The sequence below is a fragment of the Equus quagga genome, chromosome 15, assembly GCF_021613505.1.
Source record: "Equus quagga isolate Etosha38 chromosome 15, UCLA_HA_Equagga_1.0, whole genome shotgun sequence".
Lineage (NCBI taxonomy): Eukaryota > Metazoa > Chordata > Mammalia > Perissodactyla > Equidae > Equus > Equus quagga.
The window spans coordinates 21,492,568-21,509,573 of NC_060281.1; positions in this window are offsets into that span (position 1 = coordinate 21,492,568).

Consider the following 17,006-nt stretch of genomic DNA (forward strand, 5'->3'; position numbering starts at 1 on the left):
CCAGTGATCTAGGCCAACACCTTTATAATGCAGGTGGAGATGCTGAGACCCAGGGAGGAGAAGCGATTGTCCAAGGTCACACAGCAGGGCAGTGGCTGAACCCAAGTCTTCTAGTGAGCAAGGCAAGCTGCCTCCTGCTGTGCACCCACCCCTACCCTTCTCCCCATCCCCTGAGTTGCCGTGGGAACTGAGCTGACCAACTGCTGCTCCCACATGGACCTTGGAGTTCTTGGCTCAAGGCTGGCTCAGAGGAAGAGATCCAGGACAGACGAATAGAGCGCCACACCCCAATGTGCCCTCATTCAAGCAGCCCCTGAGGCTGGATGCCTCAGGGCAGAGCCCCACCCGGAAATTCTCCAGGCCTGGACACCACCCTGGATTTAGCAGGAGCCCGTGGAGACTCGGGGGACAGGTGGGGCTGGCAGCAGGACAACCAAGGGGAGATGTGCTACAGCCATGGGCAAAATAGCTAGGAGTGGGGATGGATGATGACTTCCCTGACCCCACCCTGTGGAGCCCCCGTACTCCGGGCTCCCTCCGCTCCCCACCATCCTACTGACACACTGACCCTTGCCCTCCACCTCCCCACTCTCACCCCTGATGAGGAGGTGACAGAAATACTGGCAGCCTAAGGGTTGTCAGCAACCGTTTTCATTCCGGGGTCTGGCTGGTCCTGCCAGGTCCATCCTGGGCCCCACAGGGCTTTGTGTCCAGGCCATCCTGTCTGCGGGGTACACAACGCACTAAACAGAACCCCTGGAGGCAGAAGAGGAGGCATCCCAGGGGCTCTGAGCCTTTGAACTTGGGGCATCCACAGCCCTTGTTGGGGGGAGGTTCATGGGGGAAGACAAAGAGGCTGAACAAGGAGTCAAGTCAGTCCTTTTGTCCTCTGCCTCTCCTATCTTCCAACCCAGCACTTCTCAATCCTGGCAGCACAGAGAAGCACCTGGGGGGGTTTTTCAACTGCTGATACCTGGGGTCCAGCCCCAAGGGAGTTCAATTTAACTGGTGGATTTAACTCAAAGAGAGGCTGGGGCATCTTCTGCATTTAAAGTTCCACAGGTGATTCCAAAGTGCAACCAGGAGCGAGACTCCCTCCTGATGGAATCATGTGGACAGGAGGATGGATTCTCTCACTGGGCAGAGGCTCAGGGAAAGAGTCTGCCCTTTCTGGGGCTGCAGGGCGGGTGATACACCCTGAGACTCCTGCTTCAAGTCCATCATGAGCACGATGCAGTAAAAGGTCCTGGTTAGGGCATGAGCAGACCATGGTCCTCGCTTTCCCCTGTCCTGGCCTTGGGCAAGTTATTTGGCTTCTCAGAGCCTCAATTTCTTCCTCCATAAAATGGAGAGAATAGTTGCCACCTGGGAGATACTTGTGATAATTAAGTGACTAAGTCTACACAGTCCGGAGCAATTAGTAAGCAATCAATAAAAGGTGGCCTTTGATTATAAAAAATAAAAGCCGATTTCACACCCATGTTCATAGCAGCATTATTCACGATAGCTAAAACATGGAAGCAACCCAAGGGCCCGTCAACAGAGAGATGAATGGATAAGCAAAATGTGATATATATACACAGTGGAATATTATTCAGCCTTAAAAAGTAAGGAAATTCTAACATATGCTACAATATGAATGAACCCTGAAGACATGATGCTAAGTGAAATAAGCCAGTCACAAAAAAAAAAAACGAAACCGTATGATTCCACTTATACGAGACACTTGGAGTAATCAACATCACAGAGACAGAAAGTAGGATGGTGGTTACCAGTGGCTGGGGGGAGAGGGAAATGGGGAGTTAGCATTTAATGGGGACAGAGTTTCAGATTTGCAAGATGAAAAGAGTCCTGGAGATGGATGGTGGTGATGGCTGCACAACGATGTGAATGTATTTAATACAGAGGAACCATACACTTAAAAATGGTTAAGACGGTAAATTTTGTTTTCCATGTTTTACCACAATTTAAAAAACGTGGAAAAAAATAAAATCAAAGCCAGAATTGGGGATGCAGCTGACCACAGGCCTGAGTGAGGTTTTTCCCAGGGAAGGGTGGACACGCAGCCCTGCCTTCAGGCCTGCCCTTCTGAGACAGATACAGCGGGACAGACGCACGATGAATGAACTCAGGATTTACACTGCTAATAAACAGGAAATAATAGATGGGTTTAAATATTTACACCGTACGCAGGCTTCAGGGTGAGGACATTTCCAGGGAGGGCAGAAAGGGTGAGGGGGAGGGGAAGGGGAAGAGACAGAAGGAGAATGTAAACCTTAGTAGAAAATGGGGGTTGAAGCCGCCCAAACATGTTTCAAGTGCACCCAGGAAGAGCCGGGGAGGGGAAACCCCTGTCCAGCCCAGGGCGTGTGCAGAAGCCTGGGCCGTGCTGTTCCTTCCTTCAAGGGGAGATCCTCGTTCACCCAGCAAAGACTAGAAGAGAATGTAATCAAATTAGGACTCGTTATTCTAAATTACTGTCTCCAGCGGGGAAGGCAGGCAGGCAGGGAGCCTGGAAAGGGGAAGCGAGTTGTTTTCCAGGACACTGCTCCTTCTCCAACTCCGTCTGTCCCCAAGCCCTTTCCCTCCCTTTGCGTTCCCCTGTCCTGGCCTCTCTCTCTCTCCATCCTGAGCTCCGCTCTCCCTCCCCCAACCCCACCAGCTCCTGGGTAGATTCACGGTGGGGAGCAGAGCAGGCACTTCTTACTCTCAGCAGGTGACCATGGGTGGGACCAGAAGGAACACCCTGCCCCTCAGGACTACCTGACCTGACAGGCCAAAAATAATTTTTCCAGCCCCTCCCACCTCCCAACCAGAGAAAGAAAATACAATCCCTCTATTTTTAGATGCCAAGTCACTTGATGGACTAGGAGTCTGTCTCTAACTTGCTGTGTCACTTTGGGCAAGTCACTTGTCCTCTCTGGAGTTGGGAGGTCATTCCAGAAAGAGGAACGCCCTCTGCCTGCCCTTTCCTGCCTCCCAGGACTGCTGGGAGAACAAGGGATAATTCTACTGGTCAGAGACCCTCAAATCTGGGAGGCTGGAGGCCTGAGGCAGATGACATGCACAGGCCTCAGTGAAAGAGGCAGCCGGGACTGTGGAACGGCCCCATGCCCTGCACCCCCACAGAGATCCCAGCACCAACCTGGCCTGGAAGCCCCTAAGGAGCAACCTGTGCGTCCCCCAGCCCCCACTCAAGCCTGATGCAGTCTCTCAGAGAGGAGGGTAGCAGGACTTAGGTCCCTTTGAAAGGTCATATGGGCTCAAAAGAGGAAAGAAAAGAAAGCATCCTCCCTCTCGCTCTGCTCAGGGTACCTCCCAATGACCGAAAGGAGTGGGCAGGGAGGCTGGCTCCACTTCCTCCCCTGGGTTCTCACGGTCCAAGGCCTGGCAGCTTGTGGTGATAAATATAACAGAAAATCTTCTCAGGGGTCAAAAGGAAACTGTGAGCAATGGGGAAAGGTGGCATTTTTCCAAACACCAAGTTATGACAGCCTGCTCTCTCTCTCTCATAAACACACACACGCACATGCACATGCGTACACATGAGCTGTGCATGGAGCACATACCACATGGTCATGAGTATCCATGTCACAGATAAAATCTAGTTTACATTCTTTTATTATTAATACACTTTAATAAATTCATCCTGAAACTGTCAGGTCCAAAGTTGACCCAGAGTTTGCCATAAGCTGGGAAGGACAGTACAAGGGAGTGTCGTGACTGCCCTTTCCTGGCCACTGCAGTCTTCTCCCCACCCCTACCTACCCTCCAGCCCCCACCCCTACCCACTGCCACCTAAGGACAGTCTTCCTGAGGTGTCTGCAATGTCTTCTGCAGGAACAGCAGGGCGGGAGGGAAGGAAAGGAGGAGGGAGCTTAGCTCCCTGACCCCCAGCCTCTCCCCATCCTCACCCCAGCAACGGAAGCACTGTAGCTCTAGAGCGATTGAATCATAAAGCTGGAGATGACCTCAGAGAATCCCTGCCCAATCTTTCACTCTTCAGATGAGGTCACTGGAGTCCAGAGCAGTCCAGGCCATGCCCCAGGTCACACGGCCAGTCAGAGGCGGACCGAACAGCAGGTCCAGCTCTCCTGACCTCTCACCAGCAATGATTCCCTAGGCTTTCTTCAGCTGTCTCCTTCCTCCCTCTCCCACGACAATTGTCTCAGTCAGCTGGGGCTGCTATAACAAAATGCCATAGACTAGGTGGCTTAAAAATCAGACATTCATTTCTCACAGTTTCTGAAGGCTGAGTAGTCCAGGATCAAGGTGCCAACAGATCTGGTTCTCGGTGAGAGTCCATTTCGTGGCTTGCAGATGGCCCCATTCTCACTGTGTCTTCACAAGGCAGAGAGAAAAGCTCTGGTGCCTCTCCCTCTTTTTATAAGGGCACTAAGCTCATCACTGGGGCTCCATCCTTGTGACTGATCTAAACCTAAGCACCTCCCCAAGGCCCCACCTCCTAATGCCATCACATTGGGGGGCAGAGCTTCAACATATAGATTTAGGGAAGACACAAACATTCAGTCCATGACAACCACTCTGTGGCTTTTGTCCCCTAGTAGGCCTTTCAAGGATTCTGAGGAAAATCATTACAAATAGTAGAGCTCCCCAGGGGCCCTGCCAACTGGTTGCTAATGTAGCCTCCCTCTCACCTAGATGCCCAGCTCTGGCCCTCTGAGAATGCCCACAGCAACCAGATAGCGCTGGGAAGACCTAGGCATCTTCCCTGGATTCAGATCATGCCTTTTGGCAGAGTTCCTACCATATCCAAATGCCAGATCATGGCCCACTGGCAGCCCTCCCACCTAGTGACTCCTCAAACATTGTTGTCACAGGAGGAGAAAGTGAGGCTCACCAAGGTGAATGGACTGGCCCAGGCTAGAGCACCCAGGTCTTCCACTCCGTGGTGGGCACCATGTCACACTGTTCAGACCCCATTTTAGGAGTAAAGACCCCATTTTCCAGATGCTGAGAGTGCTGCAGGCAGGAAGCCCTGAGCTGACAATCTCTGTCGAGACTGCCTGGCTGAAGAGAGGTGACCTGCCCACATCCAGTGGGCTGATTGTCATGAAGATATAAAGACCTGGCTCTCTTGTCCCTACTTAAGACAACACTGAAGTATCATCCCAGCTTTGGAACTCCCTGTGGGAGGCTGGGCCCTTTCACTGGCAGCCCAATGCAGCTTGCTTCCTCCCCCTGCCAATCCTCCTTCCTTCCCTTCCCTTTAGCAGACATGGATCCTAAGAGCTCTCCCTGGAAAACTCAGTGCACGCTAACCTGAGTCTCAGAGTCCTCTTCTTGGGGAACCCAGTCTGCAACATACTCTGAATCCAGAAACTTTCCATTGCTCTGAAATAACTTGCACCTTGTTCAGGGAAATAAACTTTCCCAAAGGAAGGTAAAAATTAAACTGGGCTCCTTGGGGAACATGGAAGTTGAAGAGGACATGGCTCCTCACCCTGGTGGAAGTCAGAAGGAAAAGCAAGTCCACCAGCTGACAGTCAAGATATTAAAGGAAGGTTTCACAAGAGCAAGATGGCAATTGGCACAGATGCTTGTAAAGACCTGCCTTGGTATCAGACAGTCTGCCAGAGGAGTGGATTACAGAGTATGAGCACTTTGGCACTGTGACATCCACATGAGGATGAACATGACATTAGTTGACAGCAAGCCCATCAGACCTAAGACGGCACATTCTCTCTCAATCTTGGGCACATTAACAGATGTAGGGTGTTGAGATGAGGGTGTCAATAGCCCAATAATATCCTGTACTGGTCACACCACATCTGGGACACTGGGCCCAGCTTAGGGCATCATATTTTAATGAAGATATTAACCAGCTTCAGCTGCACACCAGAGTGCTGAGGTCTGGAACTTATGTGAGAAAAATAGAAGTTAAGGATGATTGGACCAAAACAGACTTGGGTGCCAATGCTGTCTTCCAATCATTTAAATGCCATAGTGTAGAAAAGGATTACAGGGCAGAGCAAGGACCAGCAGGTATAAGTCCCAGAGGGGCAGGTTTAGGCTGTCCAAAAATGGAGCAGTTCACCTTGCATAGCAGCGTGTGCCCCATCAGCTGGGAAAACCCTCTCAAAGCATCTCATGGATGCTGTCATGGCACAAGCTGCTAATTGTCTGACATGCATTCTCTCCTTCTTTGTTAGTGTGTAATTGCACCTCTGAATTTTAGCTGTGCACGTGGCTACCCAGAATTAAGACGTTTCCCAGAAGCCCTTGCAGCAAGGTATAGCTACATAACTAAGTTCTGGCAATATAAGGGATATAAGCTAAAGTGTATACAACTTCCACTTGGCTCTTTAAAGGATGGCATGTTAGGCTTCATTTATTTCTCCTTTCTGCTTCCTAGACTATTTGGGCAGAATGGCTGGAGCTCAAGCAGTCAGCTAGAACTATGAGGTAGCAAAGCAATCAGCTAGTAGGAGGTGGGTCTCTGACTGCTCCCAGCGTCCTTTGCCACTTTATTAAGTCCCTGCTGTTTGGAGTCCTCTGTCATGCAGAGCTGACCGGACTCCTAACTGACACAGGGGTGATGATTTGTTAGTTTTTCTGTCCAGCACTTTCTCTTCTTCTCAAAACAGTACTTCCCTTCTTTGGGGAAACTCCTCTTCTTTTGCCTTTCCTGCAGCTTCTCCATATAGTTCCACTGGGGCCTGCCAATCTTAGTATCCCAAGCCCCATCTTGAGGCTAGAACTGCTGGCAGCCTCACCAAGAGAGAACGAGTGAATAAAGCCAAAATGCAGATAGAAACAGAGACAAGAGAAGGAGAGGAGGAGCCTGGGGGAGGCTGAGTCTCTGGTTCCAGTTGCCCCCGAGCCCCACTGAACCCTGCCCATCCTGGGTTGGTTATAAGAAGTAGCAAATGTCCTTCTACAAGCATTCTACAGTCATGTCACTTACAACCCAGAGAGTCCTGGCTAACGTGGAATAGCATGCAATCCAGGAGCAGCCCAACACTGGAGTCACAGGAAAGAAAGAGAATATTCAGGAAGGTCAGATGGAAGAAGTCCTGACAAAGGAGGTGAGAAGTGGGCCAGGCCTTGAAAGAAGGGAGGGCTTTGACTAGGAGCTGAAGGAGGGCACTGCTGAAGAGGAACATGGTGGGAGTAAAGGAGAGAAGAAACATGAGCACAGGATAGGTTTTGAGAGCCTGTGTGGGAGAAGAGGGGGGAAAGTGAGAATGGTGGGGAGTGCCACATCACAGAAGGCCCTATCTGTCAAGCTGCCAAGTTGGGACTTTAGTCCCCTGGGCCAGCAGTTCTCAGACTTTAGTCTTCCAAGAGTTCCTTAAGAATGCCTATTCAGAGGCCAGCTATGGGTGATGAGATGCCATCAAGCAAGGAAGTGACCAGGGGTGTTTAGAAAAGTTAGATAGAGACCTTAGAGTAGACTGGAGATGGGGAAAATGAAGGCAATGGGCAAATTGAGGTATTGGAAGATGGTGGAAATTGAAATGGTAAGGAAGAGGGGGAAATCAAAGGTAACTGAAATTTATGAAATTTATGAAAACTTTGGAAATTGGTGGAATGGTAGTCAACGGTGATGCTGTGAATGACAAGGGAGACCGACAGCACTGATGGCATTTATCAGGAAGGTAGTGGTGGCCTTACTTAAACATGGCATGCATTCAAGCTCCTCCGGAAGAACCAAAGAGAAATTCCCGTAGGCAGTCAGAGACAGAGGGTAGAGATCAAGAGAGCTTTGCTGTGGATTTGGACTTAACAGCTTCAAGGTGAGAGCCAAGGAGTGGAAGTGGGTGAACTCTCTGAAGGATAGCAGATGGGGAGGAGGACGCTAAAGACTGAAGTCTGCCAATCTAGCTGGCAAGGATGGCACTGTGTACAGAATCAGAATTCTAGAACCAGAAGGGACTCCTTACTGACGGAGAAACTGAGGCCCAGAGAGCGTATCTGACTTCAGGTTGCCAGTTGGTTAGAGAAGAGCTGGATTTCAGTCTACAGCTCTTTCTTTTGCTTTTGCATAAGTCCCCATGTACGTGCAGGGCACAGCATCTGCATAGAGGGCCATTTTGTACCCATTAGCAAAACTGTGCCAATAGCTCCAAAGTGTTCAAAAAGGTTAAAATCCTCTCCTTATGCAAGAAGTGGATTCGGGCACTGAGAAAGAAACCTGATGAGCTTCTCAGCCTGACAGGGACACGAAGGCCTTTTCAGAAAGGGCATCCAGCCCTCTGCAGAACCGCCCGGCCATAGCCAGCGCTGGCTTAGTTTGGGAGGAAACTGAGTTGAGTGGGTCTCACTGGCCCCAACCACTGGCTGAAGCTGGGGTGAAGCTAATGCCGGCCAAGCGCTGGGGGTCCCTACTAGGGTGCACTCACTTGGAAAGGATTCCGGCCTGTGCCTGGGCAGTGCACACAAAGGACACAGGAGGCTTTCTCTCCTTCTGCAGGCTTGTTTGGGGCCTCCTTTCTCTGGCCTCACTTTCCTGAAAGGTTTTTGGGGTTCCGAAGGCCCCTAAAGCTGCCTCTCACCAATTCCACTTCTCTTGAATTTTCCTCCCTTATTCTTCTTAGGGCAGCATGCCCTAGTGATTCAACACAGAAACGAATCAGTTTTGCTTTATAATTAATCTTTCTGGTACATTTACGTTGTATGTGCTTTTTCTGAATGTGTGTTTTATTTCACTATTTTTTAAAGTTTTTGAAAGCTGGGGAGAGAGAAAGCAAATAAATCCCAGGGCAATCATCTGGTGTACAAAATGTTTCTTTGTCAGACAAGAGCTTTCACCCCTGGAGAGTGGTCCCCTGGCGTATGCAATCATTTGTTGACAAAAGGCACATAGTAGCTGCTCAATTGATACTTGTTGGCGAAATGAATCAATGAACGAACGAGGGGATAAGATGAAGAATTTAGGCAGTGTAAGAGCCCTATCAAGGAAGAGAAGCCACACTAAAAAATCAATGGAAAACATTGAATTAGCGAGGACTCTGGACACTCCCCAGTTGTTTCCGGGCTCATTGCGTCAAACAGGGCACACCTGTAGAGAGGCCACCACCAAGCAAGGACTTCTTTGTTCAAGGTCTCCTCACCCACCCCCACTCATACCTGTTTGAAGGCAGCAGCCCAAACAAGCAAGGAACCGCCCTTTTTTAAAGGTCATGGGAAATGGAGGTAAGCAACCAGGAGAGCTGAAAGCCAGCAGTCCCTGGCTGTCCCCCAACCCAGTGGTCTCCACAGATTGAGGTGCTGTCCCTTCCCTCATCTACACAAAGCCAGTTGGGGAGGAGGGGCAGCAGCTGCAAATAAAACTAAACCCCTTCTTGGGAGGCTCACTGCCTCAGCTCTTGGCCTGGGCAGGGCAGGCCACATGTTGTTATGGTTCAGTCGACCAGCTGGGAATCAACAGGGGGGTTGTAAGGGAACCACATTAATTAGGCGAAAGCAAACATGCCAGTCGCTTGCTCTGCCAGGCCTTTCTCTGGTTTCTCTCGCAGCCCCCTCCCACTGTGGTCTCTACCAGATCAGCTGCCTCCACCTCCCCGCGCCTTTTCATTGCCTCTGCTCATTCACAGCAAACATCTGTGTGGCTTTTGGCTCTGATCCACTCTTCCTGGGCGAGGTGGGAGGACGACTGGAAGAGCACACTCATCCACAGCTGGGACCAGAACTGCCTCAGCCCCGAAGGCATGGACAGGCTGACCCACCCGTGGCTTCCTAACTTTCGCCCTCACTCTGGCCTGAGCTGGCTGTCCCATTGGCTGGCAACAAGTCACTGGACCAGATCATTTTTTATTGGCAAAATGAACATTTTTGGGTTCACCTTGTGTGAATATTTCCCTGAACATCTTCATTAGGACGCTTTACTTGGGACTTGAGTTATCTCCAGATTTAAGATATAAGGTCCAGGGCAAGGGGTGGAGGAAGGAAGAAAAATTTCCTTGGGGAATGGGGTGGAGGCAAGGAGGTGGGCTCCTCAGAAGAGGGGGTGGATAGAAGATTTTGTCAGGATAAAGAGTGGTTCATCAGCCTCCCTTCTCTCATATATGTGCATACAGTATCATCACTGCTTTTCAAGTGCCAGGATTGCTATTGAAGCTGGAAATAGTTCTTCTCATGCATGAGAGCAACTCTGCCAACAGCCCCAGAAACTCTGGCTCTTGAAAAGACTCTTCCTTTAGGTGACAGCTACCATTTTGCAGCCCCCAGAGAGGGGCCCTCACTCCCTTTTATTCCACAACACAGTTATACTTAAAAAAAAAAAAAAATCACAACATACCCAACTGGGGAGAGGGGTGTATAAGACTCACTCATGAAAAAGAAGATGCTATTTTTGGAGTAGGGAGATAGGTCTTAAAAACATGTTCAAATTAAAAGCAATCTAAATGCCTAGCACTTGGGAATTTGTTGAGTAACTTATGACACTTCCAGACAATGAAATAGTACACAGCCATTAAAAATAGTACTAAAGGACAGAAAAAGACACCAAATAGAGATTCCAGAAACAGATCTACATCAGAAAATGCAATGGGAAAAAGTATGATATTTTTAATACAGTCATGCACCATATAATGACATTTCAGTCAATGATGGATAACATATACGACAGCAGTCCCATAAGATTATAATGGAACTAAAATATTCCTATCACCTAGTGACATTGTAGCCATCATAACGTGGTTGCATGACACATTACTCACACATGTGTGATGATGCTGGTGTAAACAAAGCTACTGTGCTGCCAGTCATATAAAAGTATAGCACATACAATTATGTACAGTACATAATACTTGATAATAATAAATGACTACATTACTGGTTTATATATTTACTATACTATACTTTTTATTGTTACTTTAGAGTGTACTCTTTATACTTATTAAAAAAAAACTTTACTGTGAAACAGTATGCAGTGTTGCACTGGCAGCAGCCTCATACATCTCATGTTTACCGCATCTCTTGATTGCATCATTTTCTCTTGTACTTGATTTAATCTTGTGTTGTTTTGTTCACCACAGCCCCTAAGCATACAAAATCCACTGCTAATGTTGCCAATAAGAGACCTGTCAAGTGATTGATGTGAAAATGAAATTAAAAGTGATTAAGGATTACAAAGGTGGAAAATCAGTGATGGTTATTGCTCGCCAGTCAGGCATGTCCCATCCCACCACAGCTACAATCTTGAAGAACAAGAACAAAGCGATAGAAGCTGCTAAAGGATCTGCTTCATTGTCGGCAACAAGACTAAGAAAAATTCCAGAAGAGTGTTTTTTAGACATAGAGAAACTTCTTATGACCTGGACTAAAAACTAGACACAGAAGTGTATCCCTCTCAGCATCTTGATGATCACAGCCAAAACAAAAAGTTTATTTGCGATGTTGAAAGAAAAGGCTGGACTTGACTATGATGTTGAATTTACTGCTGCCTCTGGGTGGTTTAAACAATTCAAGAATCATTATTCATTACATGATGTGAAACTGAGTAGTGAGTCTGCAAGTGGTAATGTGAAGGCAGCTGAAGAATTTTTGGAAACTCTAGATAAGTTGATTGTGGAGGAAAATCACTTGCTAGAGCAAATATTCAATGTGGATGAAACCTTCCTATTCTGGAAACAGATGCTTGAAAGGACTTTTATCCATAAGGAGGCCACATCAATGCCAGGTTTCAAGGCTTTTAAGGATAGGATAACAGTCTTGCTTGGGGGCAATGTTGCAGGCTACAAATTGAAACCCTTTGTGATTTGACACAGTGAGAATCCAGAGCCTTCAAGCGTATCAATAAGCGCACTCTGCCAGTGTAGTACAGGAGCAATAAGACATCATGGATGAGACAGTCCCTCTTCCAAGATGCTCTCCTAAATTGCTCTGCCAGCAAAATGGAAAAGTACTGTTTGGAAAATAACATACCTTTGAAGATTTTGCTTATTGCTGATAATGCTCCTTGACATCCTCCTTTTATTTGTGATCTTCATCTCAGTATCAAAGCAGTGTTTCTCCCTCCAAACACAACCTGTGTGATCCAACTAATGGATCAAGGAGTTTAGCAGTTTTTAAGGCCTACTATCCGAGGAGGACCTTTTCCCAGGCTATCGCTGCAACTGAAGAAGACACTGATAAAATTCTGGAAGGATTACAACATATATGACTTCATCAAGAACATTGCTTGGGCTTGGGGTGATGTCACCAAGGAATGTATGTATGGCCTCTGGAAGAAGACACACAAGAGGTTCATCCATGACTTCAAAGGATTTGCCAAGGATGAGGAGGTTGCAAAAATCAACAAGGCTGTGGTTGCGATGGCAAACAGCTTTAACCTGAGCGTGAATGAGGACGATATTGAGGAGCTCCTAGAGGTGGTTCCTGAGGAATTGACTAATGAGGAGGTGGAACTGCAACAGGAACACATAGCAGAAGAATAGGTAAGAGAAAAGGAAACTGCAGGAGAAAAAAAAAGAAGAGGAACCCCCAAGAAAATTCACAGTGAAGGGTTTAGCAGAAGCTTTTGCAGACCTCAACAAGCTCCTTAAAAAGTTTGAAAACTGGGCCCTAACACTGGAAGGTTTTCAATAATAGAGAGGGATGTTCATGGTGCATTATCTGCTTACAAGCAAATCTATGATGAAAGATAGGAACAAACCAAGCAAACCACCGTGGACATATTTCTGAAGAGTGACACCTCCTCAAGAAGAGCCTCAGGCAGGTCCTTCAGGAGGTATTCCTGAAGAAGACATTGTTATCATAGGAGATGACAGCTTCATGCATGTTATTGACCCAGAAGATCTTCTAGTGGGACAAGATGTGGAGGTGGAAGACAGTGATATTGACGATCCTGACCCTGTGTAGGGATATGTGTTTGTGTCTTAGTTTTTAACAAGAAAGATTAAAAAGTAAAAAAAATTTTCAATTTCTTAAATAGAAAAAAGCTTATAGAGTAAGGATATAAAGAAAAAATATTTTTGTAAAGCTGTACAATGTGTTTGTGTTTTAAGCTACGTGTTATTACAAAAGAGTCAAAAAGTTTTAAAAATTTAAAAGTTTATAAAGTAAAAAGGTTACAGTAAGCTAAGGCTAATTTATCACTGAAGAAAAAAAGATATTTTTTATAAATTTAGTATAACCTAAGTGTATAGTATTTATAAAGTCTACAGTAGCATACAGTGATGTCCCAGGCCTTCACATCCACTCACCACTCACTCACTGACTCACGCAGAGCAACTTCCATCCTGCAAGCTCCATTCACGGTAAGTGCCCTATACAAGTATATCATTTTTTATCTTTTATACTACATTTTTATTGTACCTTCTCTATGTTTAGACATGTTTAGATACACAAATATTTAAACTGGGTTACAATTGCCTACAGTATTCAGTACAGTAACATGCTGTACAGGTTTGTAGCCTAGGAGCAACAGACCATATCATAAAGGGTAGGTGTGTAGTAGGCTATACTATCCAGGTTTAAGCACACTCTATGATATTCACACAATGACAAAATCACCTAATGACGCCATTCTCAGAATGTATCCCTGTCATCAAGCAATGCATGACTGTAAATGGTGCTGGGTCAGTTAAATATCACTATGGAGAAAAAAAAAGAATCTTAATGCCAATCTCAGACCACATAATGAAACCACTCCAAATAAATTTTAGATCTAATGTGAAAGGTAAAACAATAAAGGTTTTGGAAGAAAGCATAGGAGAAGTTCTTCATGATGTTGAAGAAGAAAAATAATTTAAATGAGAAACCAAAAATGCCAACCATAAAGGAAAAAACCCTGACAAATTACACTATATTAAAAATTAAAGGGGCCAGCCCAGTGGTACAGCGGTTAAGTTTGCACGTTCCACTTTGGCAGCCCAGTGTTCACCAGTTTGGATCCCGGGTGTGGACCTACACACCTCTTGTCAAGCCATGCTGTAGCAGGTGTCCTACATATAAAGTAGAGGAAAATGGGCATGAATGTTAGCTCAGGGCCAGTCATCCTCAGCAAAAAAGAGGAGGATTGGCAGCAGATGTTAGCTCAGGGCTAATCTTCCTCAAAAAAAACCCCACAAAAGTTAAAAATACTTTTCATCAAAAAATATACTATAGAAGAATGAAAAGGCAACCCACAGAGAGGGAGATGATATTTGCAATACATACATCCAACAAAGAACAAGTATCCAAAATATATAAGTAACTTCTACAAATCAATGAGAAAAAGACAGGCAACCCAACATAAAATGAGGCAAAGACTTGAACAGACATTTTACAAAAGAAAATATCTAAATGGCTTATAAACATGAAAAGTGATTCATCTTCATTAGGCATCAGAGAAAAATGAATTAAATACACAATGCGATCCTATCCCATAATCACCAGAATGGCCAAGATGAAAAATACAAAAAAATATCAAATACTGAAAAGGATGTGGAGCAACCAGAACTCTTATACACAGCTCATACCAGAATAAACTGTACAAGTGCTTTGGAAAGCGGTTTGGGAGTGTCTGCTAAAGCTGAGTACATACTCTATAACCCAACGTTCTACTTCCAGATATATTCCTGAGAGAAATTTGTTCTTGTGTTCACCAAAATCATATAGAAGAATGTTCATCACAGCAGTATTTGTAAGAGTCCCAACTGGGAAGTATTCAAATCTTATCAACAAAAAAAAGGATAAATAAATTGTGGTATAATGACAGAGAAACATTATTCCACAATGAGAATGAATAAATGACAACCATATATAACAATATGGGTGAATCTCACAAACATGATGTCGATGAACAGATGAAAGCAGACGCAGAAGAGTACAAGCCATATAAGATTCTAATAAAGTTCAAATGCAGGAAAAAGTAATTTATGGTGCAAAAAGTCAGGACAATGATTACCTTTGGCGGGGGGTAGTATCTGGAAGGAGACACCAGAGAGGGTTCTAGAGTGCTAGTACTGTTCTACTTCTTGTTGTTGTATGCTCCCTTTGTGAAAATTCATCAAGCTGTACACTGATCATTTGCGTATTTTCTTATATAGGTTAGTCTTTTAAGAAAAATTTTTTAAGCCTAGTTTCCTGAGCAAAATCTGGTCTCACAGAATTGTTTTTTCATGTAGGAACAAATAATAAATGGATTTAGAAAAATAATATACTACAAAGCAAAGAACATGTACAGTATTATTTCATTTTGCTAATTGCAAATCACGCTTATCTCTGGATTATGGATGATATTTATTTTCTTTTTACTTTTATGTATTGTTTCATTTTTCTACAATGATCACATGTAACTTATTGCAGAAAATACAAGTTGCTTTTTAAAATAAAATTTGATTATGATAAGTTAGGATAAGATAATGAGAGGAGGGCTAGCACTGGAATATTCAGCTCATTATGTCCAAAAGAAGCTCTGGGTGGGGCTCTGTTACTGCCCTGGTCCCTACCAGATCCCCAGAAGTTGAGGACTTGTAAAGAAATAAGGGATGTGGTACAAGCAGCAAGGACTCGAGGTCATCTGTACAGATGGAAGGTGGGACCTATAGAGAGAGCCAAGGCTTTCCTGATCCTGGCCAGGATACCTAGACCTATACCCTGCCAAAACCTTCTGTTCCACTCCTAACCCATGTGTCCGTTTCACCCACCTAGATTGACCTTTCAAGTTTCCCCTTGCCGGGATCTGCCTTTGCTGAACGCAAAGTTTAAAGGTACCCCAACATCGCATTTCCCCTCCTCTCCTTGTCTATAGTGATGCCACTCAACGTCCCCATGCAGCAGCTGCTCTGCATCCTAGTCCACCAGAGTGGCAGTCCCAACTGGAAGATGGGCTCCTTCCCCTCCCCTTCATGGGGGAACATGCTGTGCCATTTAATAAGCCTGACTTTCCCATTTACGAATCAGAGTAGCATAATTAGAAAATCTCCCTCCAGATTTATTGTGGAGGGTGGGAAAGAATATCCTAACCACCAAATGGAAGAATTGAGTTGTGAATGGCTTTCTTTCTTATGTAGGCCCAGGGGAACATCCTATATGTTCTGTGAATCCAAAAGAGGGAAAATTGGGCAGTTGTGTTTTCTTTGTGGTACTATAAGCTTCCTTACTAGGCAAGTACGTCAAACTTCTGAAAAGTTTGGCCCTGGCACAAGTGCCATCTCAGTAATTGCCCTATTAATTAGTTTATGTTTATTGAGCACTTATGTTTTATCTCATTTAATCTTCACAACAACCCTATAAAATAGGTTCTACTCATTCATACAAGTATACATTGCACTCTTATTACGTGTCAAGCACTGTGCTAAGCACTTGGCATATGAGAGTCAACAAAAAACAATGTCCCTGCCTTCATGGAGCTTACAGTCTGGTGGGGAGACACATATATAAACGTAAAGCTGCAATTATGCCAAGTACTAAAATGGAGAGGTATCTGGTGCTGAGAACCAGTAACAGGGAGGTTTTTAAGGAAGACTCCTCTGTTGAAGTGAAGTTTGAGCTGAGCTCTGAGTAATACTAGGAGTTTACCATGTAGCCAAAGAGCAGGCGGAGGCAATAGCTTGCCAAAGACCCTGGAGCCAAAAGGAAGTGCTAAGTATGAGCCTGAAAGACGAGGGGGGGGGGGGGGGGGGGGGAAATATTAATTCTATCCCACGTCTGCCTGATACCTGATGCTCCAGAACCAGAATTCCTAACCATTTCAACCTCTCCGTACGTAGGTCCGTACCGAGCTTGTGGCCTAGGTGCAGCCACAAGAAGCTGAAAACCCACATCTGACTTGCAGAGAAGAAAAAGCTTTAAAGAAGTAGAGAAAGCGCACGCGATTTTACGGAGCAGCCAGCCAGGGAAAGAAAGCGACCTTGGAGATTTCGAGGACTGGCAGACAGGAGCTAGAAGGCCTCCCCTAAATCCTTGGAATGTAGCATAAGCTTGACTAGGCCAAAGCCAGAGAGTTGAGAAAACAAAAGCAACACGAGTAACGGAGCGGCAACCTCCAAAGCTGCCCAGTTCCTGCCCACCACTGCGGCTGCGCGCACACCGTTCCGGAAGCGGAAGTGCAT